The sequence below is a fragment of the Corvus moneduloides genome, chromosome 13 (assembly GCF_009650955.1).
Source record: "Corvus moneduloides isolate bCorMon1 chromosome 13, bCorMon1.pri, whole genome shotgun sequence".
Lineage (NCBI taxonomy): Eukaryota > Metazoa > Chordata > Aves > Passeriformes > Corvidae > Corvus > Corvus moneduloides.
In genome coordinates, this window is record NC_045488.1 from 13,414,573 (window position 1) to 13,424,467 (window position 9,895).

Genomic DNA, 9,895 nt, shown 5'->3' on the forward strand with positions numbered 1-9,895 from the left:
AAGCAAACTTCCACTAACTCTGCTCATTGCTACTCACAACTTGGGTGCTCAACTCTTAACAGCTCTCTCTTTGCTGTCCCAGCCTGGCTTTGGAGACCCTTTCTTTAGATCATTCACCAAGGCTAAATGAGCTCTGACAACCCTTTCTGGGGATCTGTTTTCCTTTTGCTCAGTTCGTGTGATCTCTAGCATCATCTCCCAAATCAGCCAGAGAAAGTTCGTTCTCTGATTTCCTCTGCACATGGGACAGACAGTATTGTACGGTGCCTCAGGCCAGTGAATGGAGCAGAAGAACACAGGAGTAACTCAGGCCTGCTGCAGAGTTGTTAGACAGCAAGAGAACAGAAACCAGGCACACTGTGAGCAAGCCCCTGAGAGTCTGATACTGTCTCAGAAACTCCTCTGCTAGACTGGGTTGTACAAAATAATACGATGATTTTATTGTATTCAGTATCTCCTTAACCTGATTTTAGTTTAAAACTACTCCACTTCTACTTGAACTACTAATCTTCTAATATTTAAAAAGAGGAGAAAGATTAATTAATAGACTTCAGCAACTTTCCATGACCAGCATCACACTTTTAACACATTACTTTTAACTAGATAGTTCCTAGGAAAAGTCTTGATGTTTGTTGCCACTGAATGCATTAAAATTCATGTCAGAGATAATGACTTCCTCTATAAACAGTGCATTTACAGTGAGTACAGTAGCTTTTCATGCTTCACAGTATCAGCTGTGGGGGTTTTTAGTGCACTTTTGGACTAATTTTGCATTAAGGCTATCTTCTGCTATACAGCTGTTAGTTCAGCCTGGTTAAGAAATGATAGGCAGGTGATCCTCACAGAAGTGAAATCGTCATTCTGGAGGTATCAGTTTATGACAATCTCAGTCCAGAATTTATAATTTTAAGTTTTAATTCTACTTAAGTATCTTTTAAGACTCATTTTACAATGAAAATATGTACTACAGAATTATGCTTATAACCAGAGCTGTTCAATATGCATTAAAAATTATTAAATGCAACTTTACACTTAATGCCAAGTGTCAATTTTTCAATTTATTGATACTAGCAATAATTTTGCAATTAATATTTTCACTCTTCAAGCTATCTCTTTACAGTAAGAATTCAACTTTTCTTTTATCGCAAACATTTGCTTTTATCTCTACATTCCCCTTGCTGCTTCTTATGCAATGGCATGATCTTGCAAAATCTGAGCTGCCAACACTGAAGCAGAATGTCCAAATCTAAGTAAACAAAATAGCTGTTCCAATGGATCTTTTTATTTTCATCAGGTTTTAGGGAAAAGAACCCACCACCTAGTCTTTGAACTTCAACACCTTTGGAGTGCTCTTTTTACTCAGGACAGCAAAAGGTGTAAGAGTTGAATTCATTCAAAATTAACTTCAGCCAGTGTTTTATTCTCTCCTACCTTCTTATCTAAAGGTTCAGAACACTTGAACACAGACATTCACTTAATAATGCTAATAAACCAGCTGACAACAAATTTTAAAGGATTGAAGAGTCATTTATCTGTTACTACAATGTTTGTATATCTGTCCTAAAACACTCAATGAATATACAACACCTAAATTAAGCAGGGATTAATCTTTGTTTGAGAAAGAAAACAGTAAGGAGTGATGGGATGGAAGCAAGGGAATTTTCCCATTTTATTTGCATATGCAACTAATACATTTTGTATTTATGCACTTGTTTTTGTTACAGATTTGAAATCTTAAATACTTTGGTTTTGTTTGGTTTTTTTTCACAGAAGACTTTCTCCATTAACTGTTACCTCATGAGGCACAAATCCTGGGAAAACCTGAGTTGCAATAAGGGAAAAAAACCATTTTGACCACACAACAGAAATCTTTAAAGCTCTGTCAGATAGGTCTAGCCTCGGAATTGAGCTCAATGTTCAGTCTGGGGTTATTTTTGCCATAGATAGTTTCTTCATAGGACAGATGTTTCCCTGTGCCTGAGTGTCCCATAGTGGTTATACTGCAATCTTACCTCTGCATTCCATCCCACAAAGCAATTCCCATTAGAGAAATTCTGCTCTAGTGTAAGCTAACTTGCACCTTACTAAGGCTGACTGCTGAGATGATAACCCGGCAAGTTTAATGAACACATTCAATATATGCATCTCCCAAAAGACTCAGTCCAATTTGTGTTCATGTATAGAAAACAAAGCCTCTGTGCTTTTCCTGGTGACTGTGCTCACATCACAGATGTTCCCTAATGCTGTACTTGGATCTTGAATCTGAGGGACTTCTTAGAGTGCTCTGGGGCATCTGCAGCAAGAGCTGACTTCAATAGAAATTATGGGGCTCAGCATGCCTAAAAACTAGGCCTTGTATTTTTAAAAGCTATCAAACATTCTGTTGTTAAAATAACATCTCTTTTTAGTGTGGCAGTACAACAAAAAGAAACCTCCTATGAATTTCTGCTGGCTCTGCAAAAACAACAATTGCTGTCGGCATTTGTTTATGAAAACAGGCAAAAGATAACAAGCCAGCCTTCTCCCCCAAGCTGACAGGGAGCTGCACATCTTTTCCTCCAGCTAGCGAAAAAGTTCCTACCTCCCATAAGCCAAAAAACTTTTCAGTGCAGTTTAATACACAAACAAGTCATGTGTATGCATACTGGGGGTTTACACAGGGGCACAGTGCTTGACTTTTAATTCCTTTTCTTATACTGGCACAAGTTTTCTCACAGAGAGCAGGCATTATCAGGGACGCCAAGGCCTGAACTGGCACTACAGACTCAACGAGCACTTCTTTTATCAAGCAACACAGTATGCACAAAAACATGTGTGATTCTAGTTTAAGGCTAACATTGGATGCTAACATTGGCACATTGAAAATGTTAGAACTTGTTTGTACTTGATACATAATATTAATTTGCTTGGCCATAGCCCACTATAGTCACTGAATATTTCAGAATATTTCACTGAACGAAAAATTAATAAAAACATGCAATTTGATAGTAAAGGCCAGATCTGTTGTGGTGTTGTCAACACAGCAAAGTAACTTTGAAAGCCCTCACCTGCATTCACCCTTGATATACATACTCAAATATATAACGTGGCAAATCCCATGAAAGCAACAGTATAAAATGCTTTTTCCAAATGAATTTACGCTGTGTAGCAGAACATAATCTTCCAAGTGGAGAGGAACTGGATGCAGGTGATGACACACCTATGCAGATAAAATATTCATAATGAGCACAAGAGTATTTGGCTCTTTCAGTCTCTGGGGTTTTGGTTCTAAATACTCAGTTGAGTTTCTTACTGACAACAGCAGGGACAGAAACAATAAATGCAGCCCAGCAATGAACGCTGTAATGAACAGGAATAGCATGGAGAGATTTGCACTTGCTACTGTTATAACCGCAGGGCCCTGCATCTAGGTGACAAGATTGTTTCTTTTTCCAAATCTACCCTGTTAATTGAAAGCCTCTCTGTTGAAAATCAGTGATTTCTTAAAAGCACCTTGGTAGCTCTCTTTAAGTCAGGAGGGGTTGTCTTCCTTAGACAGAGATCTAAGATGTAAAGTGACAGTCTTTTGGAATTTCAGTGATCAAATATAGTGGGAAAAATTCAGTTTAATTTTGTTTCTAGTTTGCAATAAGTAAAATTAAATTTGTGGAGGAGTCACTGATCTGTTTCAACTCATGTTGCCTTTGTTTAAAACAGGATGAGGAAATGATCTCATTTAGGGAAAAACTGTATACTTCCAGAGCAGACCAATGAACAAAAACTGTCTGGTAGGAGGGTCTAAGAAGTAGATTTTGGTCCATGAGTGACATACAAAATTCTTTCCTTTTTTCTATGTAACTTCACACATGACAGTGTTTCAGGCAGGAAATGGCATAAGATTTCCATTTGCAGTGAAATGAAAGGTCACTCTGTAGCTTTGGGAACAAGCTTGGAAAAGCCTTAGCATATGTTGCAGCAGCCCTCTAAGGGTACCCTCCATTAGAAAGGTTGCCTCTTACACAGTAGGAGGAATTTCCATCATCAGTGAAAGGTATTTCTCCTTTACTTTGACATTGCCACGTTCTCAAATCCTCTGAACCTCTATACTGGAGGACCATCTGCTTTTTTAAAAATTTTCCACGTGGCAGACCATCGCATTGATAAACTAACTTTTTTTTTTTTCCAAAAATACCAGCTACCACAACAACAAAAAAATCATACAATTGTCACAACAACCTGATAATATTACAGTGGCCACTTTGAAGAGTGGTCTGAAGAGTATTTGCCAAACCTTTTGATCCCTAGTAATCAGAACAGAAGTGCCCAAAATCCAGAGATTAAAGGATTAGGCCTCAAGAAAGACTTGTGGTATTTCAAGAAAATGTGACTGATGCTCACCACTTATTTTTTACAGTACTGATGAGATTTAGTGTTTAAGGTCCTTTCCTGTTCAGACATAAAAGCTGCTGTAATCAGAGTATTACTAGGGAAAACTACTCTGGTTGGGGATTCAATATGTTTAAATTGTTGAGCCAAGGTTATTGTTTGGATTAGGTTAGGAAGGATGACACTGAAATAAGTAAGCCCCCATAGTGCAGTGAAGCAGAGAAGAACAAAGAAAAATGTTTATATTTTTAAATAGGAATCTGGATAGCACAAGTATGCTGGTTATAGTTATATAAAAAAAAACCCAAAACATTAGACCAGCCTAGAAACTAGGTATTGTATATGTCTACACAAGTACTAGAAATAGAAAAAAAAAACCCAAACATTTCCATGGCACTGAAATCTATATGAAAGCAAAACTGGAGACACTGGAGATGGAAGAGACTTAATAGGTCAGCCGGCCCATCCCCCAGCTCTGTTGTCCCTCAAAATCTGTGTACCTGGTTCCCACATACCTCCCTGACTTCTGCCACACAAAACTTGGCATACACCACTGACATCCATCAGGGTTATCCTGCCAGGAAACAAAAGATACCAGGGTATAGTGGTGCTAAACCAGCTTAGTGTCTGTAAGTAAGGGCTAAAAAACTTGCACGGACTTCATGTATTCAAACAGCAGCTTTTTTACAGGAGATCCATGCCTATGAATAATACTTGGTCTTCTTCATATTTTAGGGAGCCATTAGAGACGCATGAGAAAATATCAGCACAAAAATATGTTCCAATATATAATCACGCCATTTCAAACACCATTGGATTATTATTACTGATTAGGGGGAAATATCCAACAGCTGTCTGGGGAATTCCCTCGACATCTGGATTATTGATTTAATAGCTATATATTGTCTAGATCCTACCATTCCACTAATGTTTGAAAATACTGTACACAAGTTTTTGGGTTTTTTCCCCTATGATTGCACAATAATAATGTATTTTAGTCTGATTTTTAGGTGAATTCGAGATTAGTTATTATACACTCCACACAACAGAAATATGAAATCGCAATTTTATCTTTTAAAGTAAAAACCAAGATAAGTATTTAAAGCTAACAAGAAAAAAATAATCAAAAAGCAAAACAAACAAACAAACAAAAAACCAACCGCAAACCAAACCAAACCAACCAAAACCCATCCAGGTTTCCAGAAATCTGTTAAGTATTAAATTCCACTTACAATTCATTCCAAAATTCTGCTCTTCCCTCTCTCCCCTCCCGGAAATTGGAACTAGAAAAATGAAGGAGAAATTTAAGGTAGGGAAACTATTCAAGGGTGAAGTGGCTGTAATGGTTACAGTTGCTTAGGTTACAGTGATATGCTTTGGATTTGACATCCTCTGTTGCACACTCAGAATAAATAAGTAAACAAACAACTGCCTGCTAGCTTGACATTATTTGCCTTCATGTGCGAGTGCTGCAGTCAGCCTGTCTCTGGTTTCCTTCCTTGTGGCTGGGCTGAGCCTGCACAGGCTGTGGGGTTTGTGCAGTGTGAAGCTCCCTGTGCATGCCCTTCTTGGAGGAGGATGCTGTGAAGAGCAGCTCACGTCACGCCGACCAGAGACGTGGCAGCGATGCAATGGAGCAGCCCCGTGGCAACACACACCCCTGCGAGGGCTCAGCGCTCTGCTCTGGAGCCCCGTGCCTGGAAACAGGGCTGCTCACTGAGGCAAGCACCAGTGCTCGGGCCTGAGAGAGGAAATATGGTGTGGGAAACAGTCCTTCTGGGGCTGCCTGGCCCGGAGCAGGGTAATCTAAGCAGTAAAAACGGTCCTGGGCAAACAAACTTGCTGACAAGGAAGCATGGAACATTTTGAGTCATACTGCCTCGGTGAAGCATCCCTCTTCCCTAGGATGGAGGTACAGCAGGCAGCAGCAAGTCCTATGAAAGACTTTTTCTTCTAGAAGTGGAATCAACAGTTGTACAAATGAGAGAGGCCTGTAGTAACAGAAGGTTAATCAAATTTAGCTCTACCACATACCAAAGACAATATATAGCCCTTAATGTGATTCGTGGTCTAAAAATAGTATGCATTTGTAGCATCTATATGTGCTATTTATTTGTTTACAACGGGCCTTAAAATAAAAAAAACCACAAAAACAAAGAGCTTGCGCCAGGGTATCAGCTGTTATCTCTTTGGCCTGATACATTTGCAACGATTTTTATGGAAGAAAACACTGTGCCAAACCACTACTGTTCCTCTGTTTCTGACAAGTAAGGTGATATACAGTGAAATCCTGTCATTGTCCCTCCCCATTGATAGTTTTCTAGGTCTCTACTAAGTATCACAACTTTTATGAAAAGAAAGGAAAATTCTGTGTAATGAATCTCTAAGCCAATAAGAAGATATTATGAAGAAAAATTGTGTCTAAAAGCATGAAGATAATAGGCTCATATAAAAATTTCATGCCTTTGTATTTTTGTTGAAGGAGGAAAGAGAGATCACAAAAAGTGTGCCTGTGGAAGGAAGAGGGCCATGGGTAACAACTGAATAATGCATGTGCTGTGGTTTAATCAAAAGTAAACACTGTATATTGATCCTCAGCAGTCCTCTGCAGTAAACTATTCTAACATCCCAGCAGCTACACACACCCTTCTGTCCCAAACCACTCCTAGCAGCTTTACTTTTCTTCTGTTCTCTATCCTATCTCCTCCTTTGCTGGAAGAAAAACAAAGGCAACATAGTGAACAACTTCATTTTGAATCTAACGTTTCTGTTGGAGAAATTTAATTCTGGGATCTTATAATCCTCAGAAAATAAAAATTGAAACACTTGAAAAATACGGAATGATGATGTACTACTCTATGATGTACTACTCTAATCACTACTGTAATCACGAGGTCCCTAGAAAGAGGTCCCAAGTACAGCTCGTTATGATCACAAATATCACTCTGGTCAAAACCTGTCTCTAACCTGCTGTACACTTCACCTCAAAATGACAAAAACATTTTCATTTTACAGTCACTATGTTTGAGTCAACCCTTAAAAATGATTAAACGGAAAATGGGAATTTGCTAACAAATATTGTTGGCTAAATCTAATACCATTTACCAATGCTATGCTTTCAAATGCCTTTTTTTTTTCCCTCCAAATAAATACTGAGATAAATTTTCCTATCTCCGCATGTATCTTCCTATTGGTTGGGGTCTCTAATATAAGCCTATTCTCTACCCAGTTACCAACTATGTATTAGAGAATTAACCACAACTGTTAAGGTTACATCAGGTCAACTTTAAAGTGATAAAACCTTAATGGAGTAAGGGATCAAGAATGTAACGAAATCTCTTATTTTTTCTAATTTTGTTTTCTACATCTCTGGAGAAATGCTTCAAAGTTCACTAAGAAATACATATCCAAATATACTGATCTTATAATATTATTTCAAATATAGGTAGTTGAATTCTAAATCCAATTGATATAATATTTCCAAAAATAAATCATATTAAATAAATCATGCTGTGGATCTTAGAAATATTGTGCAAATCTGCAATCCTAAAATGTACATATGTTATTAATCCCAGGGGGTTTTAAACAAGAAGAACCTTGTTTGCTGTGTTTGTTAACATATTTAATAATTTATGATATAATAAATTACCCCTCTTTTGTTTATTAAGTCTTAGTTAAAAGCTGGCTAGAAAACCTGTTGCTCTAATCCCTCTAATCTCAACCAGTGATTTTGTTTCCTCAGTATCTAACTAGCAGAGATCTTCTAGCTAATACTTTTGGCATTTTAAGGTGTCATGCTTTTGTAGCTATTTCGTACAAGAACTTTAAAACCAGTAAAGACATTAATAAGACAATATTTTAGTTCTGCAAAAAGAAATAGTACTTTTGGGGAAAAAAAGTTCCTGTTTGGAAAGAGCATATTTCTCCTCTTAGCTTTCATCCTGCCAACCTTTGTTTCCTTCTCTAGTTCCCCTGTTTCTCTTAAAATCCCCCAGGATGTCACTAGAGAGGTTTCTAAAATGTGGCTTTGGTTATGATGTGTTAATGTCTCATAGAATCTACAATTTATTTCTTAACAAAATCTGTCTTTTCCCTGTGGAGGTTAAATCTCTACTATTGACCTCATCCTTTTTGTTTTTCCAAACCAAAAGCACAAATTATGGAGTTTAATTCTGGTTTTTTTTTTTTTTTTTTTTAAATGCCACCATTATCCTCTTGCTATTCTTTTTAGTAAAAACACAAAAATTATGGAAATGGACTGACTTCTTGATAGATCACTTTTTTTCAAAATCCCCATAACATTTTTCATAGGCTCACTGTTTTCCCCATGTGTCAATACTTTTGATTCAACATTAGTGTTAAACACTTTCATTTTCTATATTGGTATTTCTATTTTTTGCCTTCCACTAATCACATTTGTCCTTTCATTTCACCTTATTTATCCCATAACATTGCCTGTCTCAATGCTCAAAATCTCCAAGTATTTCTTCTGTCTCGCAAGTAATACTTCTGCAGAAATCCTTCAGCACAGACCTTTTATTTCCAGCCAGCTAAGCCCTTCTGATTTCCCTTGTGCAAATCTCTTAATTAAAATCATATACAGCCCACGTAACTCAGTATTGAACTATGTTATTCTTGCTCTATAGATATCTCGTGCAGGACAGTTGGCCTGCTGTCACATGGAGTAGCACAATCCGCTAGGAACTTGGGAAAGGACATGGCAGTGAATGAGCAGATGAGTGGGCAAGTAACCTGCAACCTCCTTCGTGGTGCTGAGCAATGGGACACGAGGCAACGGGCAGAAACTGACACACAGAAAGTTCCAGCTGAACTGAGGAAGAACTTCTCCGCTGCGCAGTGAGAGAGCACTGGAATAGGCTGCCCAGAGAGGGCGTGGAGTCTCCCTCACTGGAGATATTCCAGAACCATCTGGACTCAATCCTGTGCCACGCGCTCAGGGATGACCCCACTGTGGTCCCTTCCAACCTGACCTGTTCTGTGTCTCTCAGACTTTGTGACAGACCAGAGTGGAAACAGGCTCATGGGTGATTGGAGGAGAAATGTAGCACAATCAAGCTCTGTGGGGGTGAGGGACAAAAATAATGGAGGGATTCAAACCAGTGGTGGAGGACGAGACTAAAACCAGGCGACAATCACAGAAAAGTGGGTACAGGAAATGCAGAGGCATGACAGCACCGTAGAACTATAGAGAGGGTGGCACAGTTGCCGTCATGCCGCAAACAGGAGTTTAATGCACTGAAATGAGGGGACGCTGGCAGGACAACGTCTAGCAAGTCCAGAAGGGCTGTAATAAATATTTATTACACTAACAATCGTAATGGCCCCTCAGCCCTTTTCACCTGCCCCTCACCTGAATCCGTGGCAGCCCAGCACCATGCCGGGTGCCAGCCGGTCCCTGCGCACGATCCTGTCCCCGCGGCTGTCGCTGGGACCCTGATACGGAGGGAAGGGAGGAGAGAGGGAAAGAAGGAGGGAAGGAGCGGGGGAGGGCGGCCGCCGGTTGCCCGGG